At 39.9% G+C, this 18,900-nt stretch overlaps 1 protein-coding gene across 1 annotated transcript in view; it reads left to right on the top strand.

Moving 5' to 3' along the window:
- LOC124408097 (protein artichoke) overlaps positions 1–18,900 on the top strand; it is a 91,670-nt gene that overhangs the window by 35,447 nt on the left and 37,323 nt on the right. The gene's annotated exons all lie outside the window — the stretch shown is intronic.

Consider the following 18,900-nt stretch of genomic DNA (forward strand, 5'->3'; position numbering starts at 1 on the left):
CATCGATGGGCGCAGCCGGCACATAGGCACGATTATGATGAATGGATAAGCAGGATAAGCTCTGCGAAAAGGGTGTTTTATCGGGATCACGGCACGTAGCGATTTAATAACTGACCAAAGTCCGTCCGGGCTGATCATCCGTTTATTCACTGCCCCATGGTGTCCAGTTAAAAAACCGTAACGAATTCAAGGACATTTCCAGAACATATTCAGGTTATTGAACGATATTTAAAATAGAATATTTACAGAGCACAAAAAAAAAAATTCAAAGATAGATTCCGGGACATTTTAAGGACAAGCAAAATTCAATGATATATTCAGGTTATTCCAGGACATTGAAAATAAAATTAAGAAAAAAAAAAAACAGAATAGAAAAATAAATCAAGGATAGTTTCCGTCACATTTTAAGGACATGTAAAATTCAAGGACATTTCCAGAACACGTTCAGGTTATTCAAGGAAAATAAAAATAGAATATTTCCAGGACACAAAAAAATGAAAAGGTAGTTTCCGGGACATTTTAAGGACAAGCGAAATTCAATGATATATTCAGATTATTCCAGGACATTGAAAATAAAATCGAGAAAAAAAAAACAGAATAGAAAAATAAATCAAGGACAGTTTCCGTCACATTTTAAGGACACGTAAAATTCAAGGATATTTCCAAGACCACCGGTCTCATAGCCCGCTGCTCTTCGGTACATATAATCTGCACGTCATTTGTGCGAAGATCAGGTTGCACTTCGAAGAGAGTCTGCACGCACGTACCTCCATCCAGATCGTTTTTACGACGCGTTCCCGAGCGATTTACGAGCCGTTTGCGCTCGTTGACCTCGCTCATATCGCGTAGCTACTGCTGAGAAACGGATAAACCTACTCCATTCACCGTTCTCGTTCATACCGGACTCGCCTCGTCGAAGGCGGCGCTAAAAACGGATCGGCAATCGTAAAGGGCAAACCGGAAGCCCGGTGCGTTAACTTCTTATTGCCTTGCCAGATCCTCCTTCGGTAGAAATCTCAACAGCGGTTTTCTCTTTGCTATATTGCCTTCAGCTACTTGCGAATACTGAGGCTAGCTCTGTGCCTCGATTATCTGATGGGTGTCTCGTTTCGAGGCTCTTGAGTCGACGAGTTCAACCTTTTTTCACTCCGAAAGCCCTGATTGTGAGTGAGTGATTAGATACATTGAGTTTCTCATGCATTCGTGCCTTGGTTACTCTCAATAGAAGGTTCGAGGCCATTTTTTTTCGACATTTCCGTTTTACAGTTGCGAACAATTGTACAATTGATTCTTTTGTAATTGTAACCACATAACTTCGTTATTCTTCGGTAGGAAGTTATAGGGAGTCAACTTCCTGAAGGTTTGTCCTTATTTTCCCGGTTTTAAATTTGGAAACTTAAGAATCTATTGGTCAGTTAGTTTTTTAAATTCATCGTTAATGTGGAATTAATTGTAGCATCAAAGAAATGTTTGAACTTGAAACACGGCTTCATCTATTGAATCCTTGCACAACCTAGATAACAAAGGATGTCTGAGTGTGGTGCTAGATGCTTCATACGGATGTCAGTAGATCAACTCACACCGCCATCTGTTAAAAACTTATGGAACTCAATAGATTAACTCACAACGCCATCTATTAAAACCTTATGAAACTTATAAACGAAAACGAAAACGGACTTACGATGCCTTGTCTGTATGGGGTTTTGCACGTGTATAATTTTCTGTGACAACAGGACCAAAAACGATATCAAATATCGCTGTTGTATTAATTAAATTAGAATTTGATGATCGAATAAACGAGGACAAGGACATTTTGAACGCTATTTGACCTGGCTGGTCACTCGTCCGATTCGCTCATTATGCCATTAATTTTCAAATAGATAACCACGAGCATGATATGAGTCATATGTATATCAGAGCGTAATGATGCGGAATAATGAATGCAAATTGGTTGGACGTGTACAAATGACAGTGATCGCCAGTTGGTGATCAAAACCGTAACGATCTGCATACATATTTACTTACCGAACAGATTATACATCTCGTCAAGAGATCCGCAGCTCAAATTATTCCCAACTTGTCGTGTAAATTTTTTCTTCGTTGACTTTTTAAACTGGTGTACTGATTTTGATTGCAAAAAATATATGTTCGAACAAAGACTGCTGAAAAAAATGTTGTTTTTCAAAATGTTTTTCAAATAGTCAAACATGACTCGTATAAACATGATTGTGCATTATTTTAGATTTTCAAAAAGTTTGATGGTACATAAATACCGATTGAAAAATCAAGAATTTACTCGACACTCGAAGAAAACGTGAAACTGAAGGGTAAAGTGAAAAGAAACTTCGCTGTTTCGTCAGTAGAAAAACTACTGTGGAAACGATCGGCATCTGGAATGTAGGAGGTTTCAATTTTTAAACCGGAATCTATCGGAAGTATCTGAAACTCTTGGCCGATGCACATCTTCACTCGAACTACGATTTCTGAATGTTTTTTTTTTTTGTAATTGCACGCAATTCGCAATTTTTCAATTTCTTTCATACGCTAGAAAAATTATCTTACAGAAATCCATTTGAATTCATCGAAGTTCGAAATTTTTAATTCGCAAAAAGAAAAATCCTCTCTGGCTCTCACTTCTTTATTTTAATTATTTTTTCATTTTAATATCGATTATATATATTTTTTTTACGGTGAAGGACAGAAAGGACCTACGGAGATCTTAAAAACACGTCCTTTTTTGAACCTAATCGTAAAAGAAATAAAAAATGGGGTAATTTTAGGGCCTAGAATAGGATCTCTGCTTAACCCTTTGAAGTATAAATTTTTATATTTGAAATATTTTCATGAAACTTCGTATACAAGGATTTTCAATTTCCGCATCCAAGATCGTGGATTCAATATGGCGGCCTACAATCCGCCATCTTGGATGAGAAATTTCGAAAATGTAATGCCAGATTCGTTATCAACACCTCTAAAAACAATATGGTACTGATTATCAAGAAAAAATTGTAAAAAGTCTCATCAAAAATGAATTTCTCCGAAAAAATCACTTCATGTTTGTAATTGTTTGCTTATAAAACAATAACGATAAACACTTGTACTTGCTGGATATATTTTCTATAATTCATAATATCTCAGCCACCAAAAAAATGCAAAAGACTCGACGGAAGTCCGTTAGTCACAGAATAAATGGCCACGCAGTGATGAAATTTAGGCCGTACCTCTCAAGGACTTCCATGCCGTAAAGGATTAATACAAAATAGTCCTCCGTAGGTCCGATTTATCCTCTACCGAACATAGGAGTCTGCGAAATTATATTAGGGCCAAAATTACAACTCGGGACGCGTTACGGAATTGTTACTGAACAGTTACTGAACAGCTTTAAGCAATCGGTGCTGAAAAGCTTTTTGGACGCTGCTGGGGTGTGTCCTGCAAGCTAAGCCCATTTGATTACCGACCCACGCGCGTTTCTTCACGGCATGGCAGGCGTGAATGTTGGTCGACAAAACATGCGAGAGACTCGTTGAAATTGATTTAAAATCCCGTGTAGTCAGCGAGCAATTCCTCCTCCTCCTTACGGCACGATAACGGAAATGACTTGCTTTCCGTCGTTATAACTTCGTCAATCTAAAGTCGATGTCAAATCTCTTTTCATTATTCAACTGTGCACCAAATTTGCATAGAAGTGTAACTTTATACAGGGGGAAAGCCAGCTCGCGTCTACCGAGGACAAATTATTCCAAGAACGAGGTGCTTTCGTGACGCCAGACTGATTTGGAATGAAAAGAGAATTTTTCAAATCAACATTTTTACATCCAGATATTATTCTGGATGCGGAAGATTTTTTTTTCACGTCATATATCCGAGCCCCGTTAAACCTGAACTACAAAATAATGGACAAAATTCAAGGCACTTTGGAACCTAACAGTGAAAATTCACAAGGGGAAAAGAAAAATTCTACTTCCGGTTTAGCTTTTAACCCTGCCGTATCACCCACGGTATATAATATCCGTTCACCCACGTCGTGCAGGCATCACGTGAAAGGATTCTATTCCCAACGCCCCGTGCCAAAGTAGCCATGACGCCGGTCATTTTTATCGTCTCGTTTCTCGAACCTCGGAGAAAATGGAAAAGCTTCCCTACAGGCGCCACTTTCATTCCAGGCTGAAGCAACGCTGGTGATTTGGACAGGTTCTCGATTATAACATTTTTTATAGAATGATTGGATATACTTTTTTCGAAAAAAAAATAGAAAAAATATTGTGAGCCAGTAAGAGAAGGAATAAAAGGCCTTAATTGTTTTTTTATTAAAAAATGAAGGAACATTTTTTTAAATCATTCGGTCATTCTGAAGAAAATGTTTTAATTGAGTACTTGTCCAAATGTCGAATCTTGTACTAAATGTGTGTAAAAATTCAACCTTTTCGTTCCAATATCTGTGTAAAAGAATTTTGAAAATCGATGTGTTTGTTTGAACGAAATCCTTATATGCTAGTGTCTTAATACAGTACAGTTGAATTGCCTACTTTGTCCGATCGATTGACCGATGAAAATATGTATCAAAAACCTTGACAAAGAAAAAAAATAATTAACCACGATTTTTTGATTTTGTGAATTGATTTAGTTTTATTCGAAAATACTGAAAGAAATTGGTCGTTACGTTTACGAAATATTATATGATTCGATCAGAAATCGAAGAGTTTTACTGATTTGCTGTCAATATAGTCCTAAGTTGAGATAGTTTTTTTTTTTTTTTTTTTTTTTTTTTTTTTTTGTTTTTGGCGTTGAAAGAACAAAATTTTTGCAGTGCGAATTCGCGGAATCGTATCTCTATGTTGCAGAAACGAAAGTTGTTCCGATCAAGACCCACTCAAATCATGTTTGGTTATTACATTTCTCCAGAATTTCACGCCCTTGGCATTTAAGGATGTATAGTACGTTCTGCCGTCAGCTCGTAAATATGTCGAAACAAAAACATGACCGAACAATGGTTCAGAACGTGTAAATAAAACCTCATCAAGTTAGATGTAATTAAAAAATTCCATCTGGACTGGAACCTTAACGTCAATCACTGAGTTTTAATCACTCAAAAATCTGAACAGCTTGTCCAATTTTGATAAACAGTAGCGTAGTTGGCCCATAACTGAATACATTATAAATTATCGGAGATATAATTTGTTCATCAGCTCGTCAGTTTAACAAAAATAAAAAAAAAACAACAATAATGTATAAAATAACAAAAATTTACATAAACAAGCTTGTGATTAAAATATCAACATGTTATAGCTATTGAAAATATCAATCAGACGATCTGCGGAGAATTAGTTCGCGAATTGAACGAGCTGTCGTTAATCAGAATCCAACAAGCTATGTAGATTTTATGGTGAAAATTAATGGAATAACGTTGCTTCTCTACATTTGTTAACACGATGAGGTTTTCCATAAAAAATTTAACGATTCAAAATTTAATCCCATATCACTCGGACTTTTTTATTTGTATGTGAGCACAGATTAGATAAAGCGAGACGTTCCAAGCCTTTGTTTGATCACATCTTTATTTCAAAAAATTTTGAGCCTCCCAAATATCATCAAAAATCTGTAAAATTTTACTCCAGACTCTTACAAAAGACAATATTTGACGATTGACGGATATTGACGATTTCTGACGTTTTAAAAAATGTGGAGCGACCTGTTGAAATTTTTTTTTTTTTGAACTGTCCTTTGGAGTGGGCTCTTAAAACATTAAAAACTAACATTTTGTCACAGAAGAGACTCAAAAAAAAAAAAAAATAGTCGGTTTTTTTGCTCCACCCTAATATGTATAGATACATATATCTAATACTCTCAACACACTGTAAGTTTTTCGTGAGGTTGCTGAACGGTCGAGGATCTCACCGTTCGCTGGATGAAAACGATTTTCTCGTAGTAAATCTTGGCCAAGCTTAAACGCCTGGGCCGTAGAACCTGGAGGGTTTCATCCGCTTTCTGACCTCAAAAATTACGGTTTCGTCGTCCTTCAGGGGCGTCGACGTTACGCCGCCGCGAGCAATAAAAATCGATTTCGAAACTCGGGGCTACACCGAACCGGCAATAACTTGGCTGCCTCTATCACTCTAACACCGGGCGATATCTTGACCTCCTTGACCATCGTCCGGGGTCTAAGTGTGTACCACGCAATCACTGTTAACAACGGTGAACTCTGCCCTGGGATTTCATCCTTGAGTTCGCCTAGATTGGCTCTCCTTTATACCCAGTCACTGCGGTACACGAGATGTACTCGCACCTACGTTCCCAAATTCCCGAATTTTAGGAGCAAAGCACTAATCGACTGGGCCAATCTTCTCGCCGGAAATCCTTACCTTCGCACAAAGAATGATGTTGTTATTGAAGAAACTGGAAGAAGGTTTGAGTACCACAGAATGGAATGAAAAGATCTTTCACAATGCTCTGCTTAAACCGTTGGGGTATCAACTGGACCCTGGTAAGACAAATTCTACGCCTCTACTTCTGAGATTTCATTGGCTAAGGGGTTGACCATAGTTAAGCTCAAGTATGGACTCCCTGTAGACGTACTTGAATTCATTCGGAGTTAGGTGAAATCGCTTGAAGTCACATCAAGTCACCTACGATCATTCAGTTTTTTGGAATCAGTTGGAGCCGTCTAAACTCACTAGCAGGTGGTTATAAAATCTTTTGGAATTATTGAATATACAGAAGACTTACAGATTAGGTACACTTTGGTTCATTCCATGAACGATTATGGGAAAACTTAGCGAACGTTTATAAATTTTGTTTGTTAGACACCTACTACTCGAATCCAACTATGGTGTCCAATAAATGCCGTTTAGTGCTGATTCTCTAGCTGCCAATGGTGACTGAGCTATGTTGAACATAACATGAATAGTGGTGGGTCGTTATGAAACTAAGCACATGTTACGTGCTCAGTTCGTTTTCGCAATCACAACTCATTCTTCGTCCCTCTGATTTAGAACCCACTTCATTTGATTAGACTAAACAACCTCTCGTACATCCTGTGCACACCTTACTATCTCCTCTCATTCCTAGAACCCTGATCACGCTCTCTGCTTTCAAGTCACTTCATCTTCACCTCTCAACCTACGCCCTTCTGACGTACCTTCTAAGCTTTGCACTTAGTCTCCACGTTTTTAAACCAATCAATAAATATCAAACTCACATTCTAATAATCCCACGCATCTATTCAACCCTACCGCTCGACTTCCCGATTCCCTTTAACCTCGAAAGCACGTTGAACCCAGTCGCTTTGGAATAAACTACCCTCGATTCGTTACACACACAGCTTCGTTTCGACAGTGATGATCCTTTTGTATTCATCCGTTTCATATACTATTCTATAAAAGAAAGTTCATTAATTTTGGTATGCAGTAAATATCTGAAGATCCAAGGTCTAAGTATATCTGCTGCACAGTTGCTATAAGCCTAATCCTGCGAGAGTCTGGGGGAGCAGTATAAAGGTGAAGCGTTGAAAATCCCGTGGAAAATCGAGGGACTAAGCGATATATTTTGACGGGAGGAAAGGTTTCAGGGCGATAACTTATTGTCGTATACCGTTCTGTCAGTAAAACGTGAGAGTTAAAATATTACGAGGGCCACTGCAGTCGGGAATGTATTATATATATATATATATATATATATATATATATATATAATATATATGTAGGTATATGTATATAGGTGTGTGTAGTCGAAGGTGGCGTGGCATTGTATATAAGCGTGCAGCCGTTAGAGTTGCCAAAGTTTCTATAAGAGTTTTGGAGATCTTTCAACCACAGGCTTCCCTTTTAAAGTGTTCCCAGAGGTGCCGTTTAACAAGAAGCTAAGAGCCCCCCTCTCGCACGCCATATTGCACCCATAACTCAGTTAAACCAAGTTTACAAGTATACTTTATTGTGCTGCAACCTGGGCTGGCCTAGTGATGCGTGAGGAGCATGAGCAGCAACGACACTTCAGGGCTAATTTTATCTGCCAAAGTTTTGCGGTCCGATTGTTGGACTGAGTGTCACGTAACACGTTACGCTCATTTACCAAAGTTTTGGAATTCTCTACCCCGAAATAATCCCCCATCCAACCCCCCGCAACATTACACTTCCATTCAGCCGAATCCCACCCTATCCGAATGAAAAAATACCTTTCCAAACTGCAGGTGAACCCGTTAATGCTTATAAAAAGTCTTAACTTTCCTCTTACCACGTTGCCTTCTTGATTCAAAAAGTTTACCAACCCAACCCTAGCAACCCAGACCGAAATTAGTTATTCCGCTCGGTTATCTCTCCGCGCTGTTTTTAGCTTCGAGTTTTTGCTTCTTATCCAGTTCTCTTTGTTCACGTAGCTTTAACGCGTGTACCGTGTATCTCAGGTCACGATTTCGGAAAGCCGACGATCTCGCTCGAGTTTTTTTCACCTTCAATGTTGAGATAAAAATTTAATATCCTTTGGCTGCTTGTATGAAAGTTCGTATATACTCTGCGGTGCAAAATCCAACGCCGACTTTAGTCGATTTGGCTTCTAAGGGTTCTCGGCTTCTCTGGTATCAGACTGACGGCTTTGCTTCAACTCAAGGTTCTGCCTTTGGTGATAAAACCTTGAAAACGTGTATTTCTTTATTTTCCAATCTAGTATCCTGGAATCGAAATAACTTTCCTACAAAAGTTGCACGATTTTTTTCTTCATGTCTTCCGTCAACATTTCACGCGTTTTATAAGAAAAACGGCTGTTTTGTTTTTGAGAAATTGAGAAAGTTTAAAATCGAAATCATACGATTTCTGATTGACTACAGAAGCCAGTGTCAATGAACGTCAAATAATGATTATTCAGGTAGAGTGTGAATGACAATGAAATTCTTGAAATATTTTCCCACGTTTCGGAGTCGATTGTATCAGTTTCACGATTATGGTCTGTGGGTCGAACTAATGTAATAGGTAATAAACCAATAACTGCTCTGTGATTATCAGTGAAGCAGTAAAGACGCCATAACTTAATACGTACTCATTTCTACCTCAACCATGTCAATACATTTTTCGTCAACGAACAAATTTCGCCTGAATTTTGGAAAAGAGGAAAGAAAATGAACGTGGAGAGGTGAGGAAAACCGCAAATACTTTTGAAGTGAAACTGGAATCAGCAGGCAGAGCGATCAGTGTCTAGAAACATCTCGCGAGAAGCAGGCCAATAATTCATCTCTCTAGCTGCACGTTCCGAGTGGCAGATATCTGTCTGAACCTAAACTTCAGGAGGAGGGGATAAAACTCCCCGAGAGGCAATTCGCGCTGGTAATTCCATCGGGACTGTCGGCTCAGTCCACAGCGCACGGTGGGGACTGAAACTTTTTCGGGAAATACGGCATAACGATAAAGGTCTCAATTGGTGATTCCGTGCCGGTTGAATACTAACGAACTAGAAATTCACGGAATTGTGCGGGGTTCCATGTATCTTTACCATGGAATTAAAATCTGCTTTGTGCGCGAGCCAAGGCGGCTTCTGCCGGGGTCCAAGTGGCGCCTCTTCGTCGAGCGGGACGTCGCGACGCCGCCGTTGGTCACCCCCCTTACACGCAGGGAAGGGTGAATAGCAATTTACATTAATTTAAATAAAGGGATTCACCGGGGGTTACGGGATACCCGATTATTATTAAACAAATTAAACCTAAGCACTGTGCAGTGCTCGGATTAAGAGAGGAGAAGGCGTCTGATGAGCGCGGTTCGTCAGACCGTTCAACAAAACATCCATTCAGATCATCAGATTACCTTTTTGACCCTTATGAAATTTTGATCTGCATATTCATGTACTTGAAATTTTCCTCAATCATGCATTCTCACTGTACTGGACGTGGATATTCCTTATAAGCAGTATTTTTCTACGTCAGCATTCAACTTTTTTTGCTAAATTCTCCCAGTTTACAACATTTCTGTAAAGTATTGACGAGTTTTCTGTGCTTGTGTTGTTATTTCATGCGACTCATTCCACAACAACAGTTCGCACAATAATTATTGAGAAAGCGATTTTGAAAGAGTAGAAATTTATGTCTTTGATTGAAAAAAGCGCACGAACTTACTAAACAGCACTCCTAACTTTCTAATCACCCATTACCTATTGCCTGCTGATACATATCATCAAGCAAGGACTATTGTACTAGTCAAAAAGCCAGTGCGCGATTGAGGGTTAAAATCCGTACGTCCCTAAGCTCCAAGAACACTGAGCCTAGTGTCAACTTTGTTGTTTTTCTCAGGTATGCTAATTCGAGGTCTTTTCACCCACTGATGCCTTCATTCGCCGGAAGTAAGTCTGACACGTTCGGGTCCATTTGGATAACAATACCTTGTAGTGGATGTCAAAGGCATACTGTACCGTCATTTTGTCCTGCGATATCTTTTTCAGATGCATCTCCAAGATTGCTCTTGGTAATCGAATGTGCTTCGATCTCTGTCTCCAAAGCTCAGAAAACCTGATCCTATAGGAGCCAGAGCTGCCATGTATGTACATGAGTGTTATGTGCAGAGGCTCGAGGTTGAGCGTGATCCTCATCATCAGCATCGGCGTGGTACTCATAAGTCCCAAAAAACCCAGCAGCACCCTTGCCTCCTATTGGTCTAGCTGCCTCTAAGTAGTTATTAACCTTAGCCTCGACCAGACCAACGCCGCATAGACCAGCCTGGGCCTCACAATAGCCATGGATACCTATGAAACCGTTTCTAGCCCACTCCCCACATGGATTCAAAGCCCAAAGTACTCTCCTGTAAGTCCACAAATCCGTGTAGTACCCCCTATATTGTGACTCTAAGTGCCCCTACAGGCTGAGTTAGCTGTTCAGAATGACTGCCAAACACTTGACGGATTTCGAATACCCAAGCTGTTCCCCAAACAGTATCGGACGGTAACCGGCCGTTTCCTAGTACTTCCCGATGGAAACCACGACTTCCGTATTCTCCAGGTTATGTATTGGTGTGACCAGATGGGCAGGCTCATCTGGCTACACCAGGCTTTCGACCCCTCTGAGATCCCGTTGAGTGTGCTCGATCAGAGGTGTCAGGTAGGATCCTTGCTCCAGAGTCCGGATGTCATCAGGATCAATTAGCATGCACTTGATCCACATCACCAGCGACTCCGGAACGCCATGCCTCTCTGCCTCTCAGCAGGCTACCTCGAAGGATTGCAGTTGAATTAATGCCCCTTCGATGCCGATGAAGGTGCCCACTGCGAATACTTGATAAAAATCACCTTGGCTGTTCCCCATACCCTTGATGAATTGCCAAGAGCAGTACTTGCCGTGTATACTATATCTTTACAAGGAGCCTGCGGGTGAGCTCGAGCCCTTCAATCAGGAGCGCCGGAAGAATTTTGTCTGTCCCTATAGATTTGTATAGATCGAAGGTCCACAGCCTTAGCACCACAGCCTCCGTCCTAGCGCAGACGCTGTTTTACTTCATTTTTTCTGAACTTGGTCTTACAAGCCCAGTTGCAAAGTTTGCAAGGCCCAAACGAAGCTCGTGTAGGGTGTGTTTGTTCCACTACGGATCTCCTTCTCCAACCGGTGAGATCCTCTTTGTGCCAGTATTTTTGTAGGAGTGAGGTAGGGCCCCCTGCAGTCAATCCACCGTGAATTCGATCCTCTCCCCGTTACTGTACCTTGTCGGAAACCTGAATTTTTCTCTTATAATCGATCCGAAACGAGTCCCAAGAGGTCTTTCTCGAGTTTCTTTTCCGGACGACGGTGAACCAATCCGCCCAGAGCCGAAAGACAATCTGCTTGTGCTCCGAGAGAGAGGGTTCATGGGATACCCTTGCGCTCACCACTCGGCTAGAAGCTTTCTTCAGGACAGTGTACACGCTGGTTGTTGGTCACTGTGCTCCTCCACACTGTATAATGTAAGTTGGCATCCCAGTTCAGCAGCAGAATCCTGTCACGTATTTAGTGCAGAACTCCACCATCCATCCAACTTCCCTTAGAAACAGGAATTTTCCCGCATCGACGTAGGCTGATGCAACCATTACTTCCCTCTCTTACTGTAACTCTTAATCCTGTCCACGAAACCTCAGCTGAATAGCATCAAGGTTCCTGGGACATAAAATCTGGTCCCAGGCATGCATTCACAGGCTCTTCGTAAGAATAGCTAGATGCACACTGTGCAGATATGCATAGAGGGTGCCGTTTGCCCTGAGTACCGTATCTTCACTTCGTCCACGTGCCTGACTAACACAGCCAAGGTACTTTCACAGCGGTTCAGATTAACCTGGTAAAAGATATCCCTGAAATAACCATTATTCTAGCCTTAGGCACCGATACCCTAGTTTCCCTCCCACGATCCAATCACTTTGACGGAAAGGTTGCTGAACCCCAAATAGAGTCCAAATCCAGAATCTCGAGAACCTGGACGTGCTTCTCCTTCATCTCCGCGGCCAGAGGCCTTCCAACCATTGCATGCTCAGAATCTTTCTCTATTCCAGAATAAACTCACTACCGCTCCGTCTTAAGGCTCAGATCCTGCAGCTGCAGGCGAGTTAGTGTCCTGATCAAATGGCCCATGTTACTCGATGTACTCTTTGGATCAGCTTCAGACCCCGGCCCTTAGACAAGCCCCCTTCGAGAGATTGAACTCGAGAACTCGACACGCCAGCCGTCCCAGAAACTCGGCTCTACCCAACTATTTTTCCGCATTCTTGATAAACGAGTCCTCGAAGCAAAGCACAAACTCCGCTTTCTTCACCTCATTGATCCGCTGAGATGCTGAGGCCCAAAAGGACCCCAGCCTCGGAGCAGTCAGCTGAACGTTGGGGTAACTCTCTTTCACATTAATGTCCGGCATTAGGGTGAAAGTCACCATCTGCGAAAGGTAAGTGCCGCAGGTGCCTTGGCCTCTTTGCAGTCCTTTCTTCCATCGTTGGAGTGATGTTGGAGCCCTTGGTGGTTTGCCGACTGCAGATCCCCTCGCTACCACCGGTGGCGTCCCCTGCGCGCTCGTAATTGAGAAGGCTTCAGGAGTCGGAGGATGTGCCCTATCCAGAGCGGTTTCTCCCGTCTCTTCGGCTTCCCTCACGCGTCGCTTTCGAGCATTGCTGTGGTTGGCCCTCTTCACCGCGATCCCCGGGAGCTGATACGTTGTCTTCACCACGGTTAGAGGAACGATCCCCGCTGAGGCCTGTCCTTCAAGCAGGGCAATAGGGTTTCCCGGTGTTGAGCCCCCTGCTGTCCTTGTCATCCTGTAATTGTTGTGATCGATGCATATCCCATACTGTTGAAATCCTAAGGTACGGAAATATGCGGCCCATGAGAAAGTAGGTTAGATACTTCCAGAGATTGCCTGGCATCCTGAAGGCACCTTTTGAGACACCTCACTTTGGTGTCAGGCAGCCCTGGGCATGGTAGCTCACACTTTGGTTTATAATGGCTATCGCAGGACTGGGTGGCAACCCGACACTCCAGGCAATGGGTGTGCCATGTCCCTTACGTTGGTTATTGCCTGCTAACTTTCCTACATTCTTTACAGCAACTTTTGCGACGTTTATCAAGTCAGCAGACCAAAGTTGGACGGTCGAAATTTAGGTATATACGAATCAGGTGCTGTTTAGCTACTAATAAAGAGCTTCAATTAAAAATAATATGCTCCTCGGATTTGTCCGGGATTTCCGAAAGTCACTATACTACATGCGCAAAAACGAAGGAATAGAAAAGATTATTAACAATCATTTTCATGTAAATAAGTTGATCTGTAGATGCTTATCAAATATTCGAACTGGAAATGAAGTGTTCTCGGTATACGGGAAAAACCAAATTCATTTCGAAATGGATAGTTCAACATGTTTGAAAATCTGAAATAAAAAATATTTGACTTTTGAAAATGCAGTTTCAGCGTGTCTCACATGGAAATTATGGTACTTTTTCCGATCTTTGAAAGGCTTGTACCTCAGTTTTAGAAAACCTCAGTTTTTTGCGAGTTCTGGGATCCTCTCGGGGACTATGAAGTTGTTGATCATTTTCAAAATCAGTTCAATCCAGTAAAGATTTTAAGAATTACCTACCCTCGAAGGATGAGGTGCCAAATCTACATATATATATATATATATATATAGTATCCGATATTTTGACTATAAGAAAAAGGGATAAATAATACGTGCACAGTCCTTCAGAGAACATTAAATTTCAAAGTAAATGTAACGAATAAAACAGAATATGTCTGATGCAAATTTTAGTGATACATCTGAGACCTAAAAAGACCAAAATGTTTTACTGTGCTGAAGTTTAGAAATTGGACGGAAGTTGTTTTTCGAACCTTTATAACCATTCTGTAAACAAGATTTTTGATTTCAGTTCGTTCTCTCTGTGAGATTGACTCTTCCGGTTCAGCGCGTGAAGAGTGTTATTTGCTACGCGACGACCGAACCTGCAGGGCAAACAAATAGGCGTCCCTTAGACATCGATCCCATTGAATTGAGTACCCTGGAATAGCATCGCCGCATTCGCATTCACCCTGCGAGCTGAACTGTTTTCCGTTCTTTCTTGTCTTCCGCTTTCCACCGACCATACAGAAACGCCTGGAATTCAACGTTCACAAAGTCCAACCGTCATCCCTCACAATCACATAATTTCTCACCCCGTTTCAACTGGGTCTCCACTTTGGTCAGTGTTATTAAACCCTGGCCCGTACACGAGGCTGCACATCAATCATACCCTCAGCCCACATTTCAAAAGAGGAAAACACCAACTTTCCCTCTTTGGACTCACGGATATATCCACAGGTTATTTCATTTTATTCAGGACATTGCGATGCTGTCGCAAAAACTCATACAAAGATGAATTTTTGAAACTGATTTTAGCTGGGTTCTGTTTCGGATTTTTTTAATTCTGGGTTAATATTTATCTCAAGTTTCAACGTCTATTTTTTCGGTTTTTCGCTCAACGACGAAACTGGATACGAAAAGAAAAATTTTCTGATAACTCTGAGATAAAATACAATTCGAAACTTTCAAAACATGGGAAAATTTCAGCGAAGTGATTTTGACGAAAACCTCTGACGCGGAGATCGTCAGGGTCATCGTTTGCAAATTCGTCACCGGAATATCAAAATCCAATCTTGGTATAATACGTCGATTTTTGAAATGAATCCTAATTCTACTGGGAATAAAAAAAATTATCATTTTTTGTCCCTCATTCTCGATTATTAGGGTTTTGAATTTCACAGTGGCAATGCCAGATTTTCAATATCACGGAACTCAAAAACCTATGGAAATTATATCCAGTTATAGTTAATATTATAGCACGAACATTTGTCTAGCAATATCAAAATATGATATATTTGAAGTATAAAAATGGCTTTAGATATCAATGTTTAATTTCAAGTCGTTAGGAATCTAGTAAATTCGTGCGGTTTCATTTCACGATGGTCCATTTATTGCAGAATATTATTTTCCATAAATTCACTAAAGCACTTTCCTTTTATTACGTTGGCATTGTGAAATATTTGGTTTTACAAAACTGCATCAAATCACTGACTGAGAACAATAAATAGCAATATTAAAAAAAAAATATCTGGTTCTGTAACCTTGGATAAAACAGTTTCCTGGATAAAATGAGCCATCGCGAAGCGAAAACTCAAGGTAAAAAAGGGAGATTCTCAACTTGGATGTAAATTCGTATCCTTAACTTCTTTCTACGATAATTTAACATTACATATGAGTTTGGGGTACGGATTTCCATCCAATTGTAAAGTTTTTCCGTCAGAATCGGTCAAATGAATCTATGAAATTTTATCTAGTAGATAATTTTTTACTGTTCCAAAATGAAGCATCGATACATTTAAAAATCTCATTCGTGATTCCAATATTTTCAATTCATAGATTCTCAAAGAGATGATCGTATCTTACGAATATGATAATTTGATAAATACTGAATGTGCAACCGTCTCACTCTAAAGTGAAAGCGAAGTCTTGACTTTTGGCAAACCAACCACTTCTAAATGGGACGCTAGGAGTATGTATCTCCCATTTTGATAAGCCAATATCTCGAGATTCAGTGGCAGCAGGTTTGTTTACGGCTTGTGCCAGTATGCACAACGATCTATGATTCACCATGAGATATCACCACCCCTGCATGGACCGTGAGGATCGTAAAGTAAACGCCCCCCGATAACAAACGTTAGGTGGAACACCTAGCTATAGATCATCGCGCGTATTTCTGACAATACCTCGTACCTAATATCAGCAAGCCTAAATGTCCAACAATATAGTCGATCGTCAACGCGATTATTGCGAACATGTTTTTCTCGGTTTAATATATCTTTCGCTTCATGCGCGGCACATTTTTTCCGAAGACTTGAGTCTCCGATCGAGGGATTAATCGATCATCGATTTTGTTGCATTGGGGATTCCAAAGACTTCACGGCATCTCAAAAATTTCGATGATTCCATCAGATTTATAAAAGATTACAAGGAATTTCAAAATACTCCAGAATATTTGGATTTATTAAGTATCAACGATTTCATAGTTTTTTCAGCACGAATCTACGCACATTTTGTGACTAGGATTTGTATCGCAAATTGATTTATTTCACTGGTCATTTCCGATAACCCCCATTTTTATTCATTGGAGGGGTAGGTGAAAAACCCATGAAAATGTTCTACCACATTAGCTTCATTGGGGGTTGATGAGTTGTGCATGACATTCTGATAAGCGTTTCTATGTGTTTTCTGTGATAAGCATTAGTGAAAACCCTTTTCATCCCTTTCAGGAATCGAATTTCAAAAAAGTTTTTAGATATTCAAATGAGTAAGCGTTATAATCCAAAACCAAATCGGTATCTCACTGGGCTGAAGAGATATCAAGAAATCCATTAAAAACAAGTTTCGACCCCTTTTCATCCCCTTGGAAGTGCAATATCAAAAAATCCCTTCTTAGTAGCTGCTAAGAAACGTGAAAGTAAGAAAGATGCTCAGGACTTCTTTTATGTATTCAGATTATTATAGGCTAAGTGATACTAAACAGTGGAAAATCACTACTTGTCAAAAAAGTTTTATTTTGCAGCGATGAGAATGTTATTTAAAAATTTAAGAAAACCTATGCTTTTAATTATTGATAAAAAAAACCAAAACGAATATTTTTTGTACATGCTTTTCATTAGTTTTAATTACAATTATATTGATTCTATTTCAAAATGCAAGAATATCTATGATTTTAATTATTCAGTTGATGAAAAGCACAAATTTTCTTAGTTCGGAAACCTTTAATAATCACGTACACAAATCAGCTCAGTTCTGTATTTTTTCTGTATCGTTAACTACCTCGAAAGTGAAAGTTTTTTAGTTGTTTTTTCATTATTTCGAAAACAGATTTTTGCGTCAGCTGGAATTGACCAACTATTTACATTAGGGTGGCGCAAAAAAATCGACTGTTTCTTTTTTTTTTTTTATTTTTTTTTTTGAGTCTCTGACGATTTTTGATATTTTTTAAAATTTGGAGCGACCTCTTATAATTTTTTTTGTTGAACTGTCCTCTGGAGTGGGCTCTTAAAACATCAAAAACTAAAATTTTGTCACACGAGACTCAAAAAAAAAAAATAGTCTGTTTTTTTACGCCACCCTAATCTACATATAGTACAGACATTTATTTTATGTAGGTATAAACATTTTTTTACACGTGAAATTATGGCGGCAGATAATTTTAATCATTAACATATTTGATTTTTCAACCTAAATTGAAGCTAGGCTTCGGCTTATCGAATAGAATATTTCTACATTCCCAATGCATTACCTACACGCTTAGTTATTCCTGAAATTTGTAAACGTTGAATAACGGGTAGCGTGGCAGGTCGTTATCCGATCTCGGGATTCCATCATGCAAATAACCTGGGGGACTTTTGATTAGTCGGGTCTTGCAATTAATCATGAAACACACAGTGAAGCATCTCTATGTGTGTTGGCGTAACGCAGGTTTGCCTACAACGCTGCGTCAATGCCGCGAATTAAAATCGGTGGACTCAATAAACGCTGAATGTATAAACACCTGTTCAACCAGGTGAATTAACATTGTTATCTTCCAGGCCGGAAGCCGCGTATTTCTTCAGATTTCGCAAAATTGAATCCAGCGAATATGAGAGAGGAGTGGTAACGATCTATCGCTAATATTGCCAGAATGATTTATGCGAATTATGTTGCTATAGCCGATACATTTTTTTATATATAAAAATCCCGTGTCACGATTTTCGTAGTTTCTATCCCGATAAGTGGAGCCTCGATATTTTTTATTGCAAATTTAAGGAGTTTTTATAGGACACAGTGTTCGAATTCGTTTATGAGTTCCATAAGGTTTTCATAGATGGCGTTGTGAGCTAATCTATTGAGTTCCTTAAGTTTTTAACAGATGGCGGTGTGAGTTGATATATGCAGCCGTGTTTTAATTTCAAACGTTTCCATGGCGCTACAATTCATTCCACGTCACAGGTGTTCCATAGATATACGCCATAAACAACCTGCGTGTTTAGTTTTTTGCGTATCATTATTTCGAGCTGAACCACAGCAACATAAATTGTTGCATCGATGACTATTCTAAGATTATAAGTGTTCAAAAGTCTGGACTTTTTTTCTTTTATTGGGACTTTCATTGTAAAATTTTCTGGTATTTTGGTTTATTTTGGGTCTAGATTATCAGGCTTTTGGAGTTTTCTCATCTCTTTAGGTCTAACTATAAATAATATTGCCTATTATCAGCTCGCGAAAGCAGGATAAGGAGAGGAGCGAAGACGTGGAAGAAAAAGGAAAAAAAAGATCGTGCTCTTCGTTTTTGTTACGCAAATCCGAGATATATTTCTTACGCCGCAACGCGCGACGCGCCTTTGATAAATAGAAAATGAAGAAAGCGAGCCCCGAAAAGCTTCC

The sequence above is a fragment of the Diprion similis genome, chromosome 7 (assembly GCF_021155765.1).
Source record: "Diprion similis isolate iyDipSimi1 chromosome 7, iyDipSimi1.1, whole genome shotgun sequence".
NCBI classification, from domain to species: domain Eukaryota; kingdom Metazoa; phylum Arthropoda; class Insecta; order Hymenoptera; family Diprionidae; genus Diprion; species Diprion similis.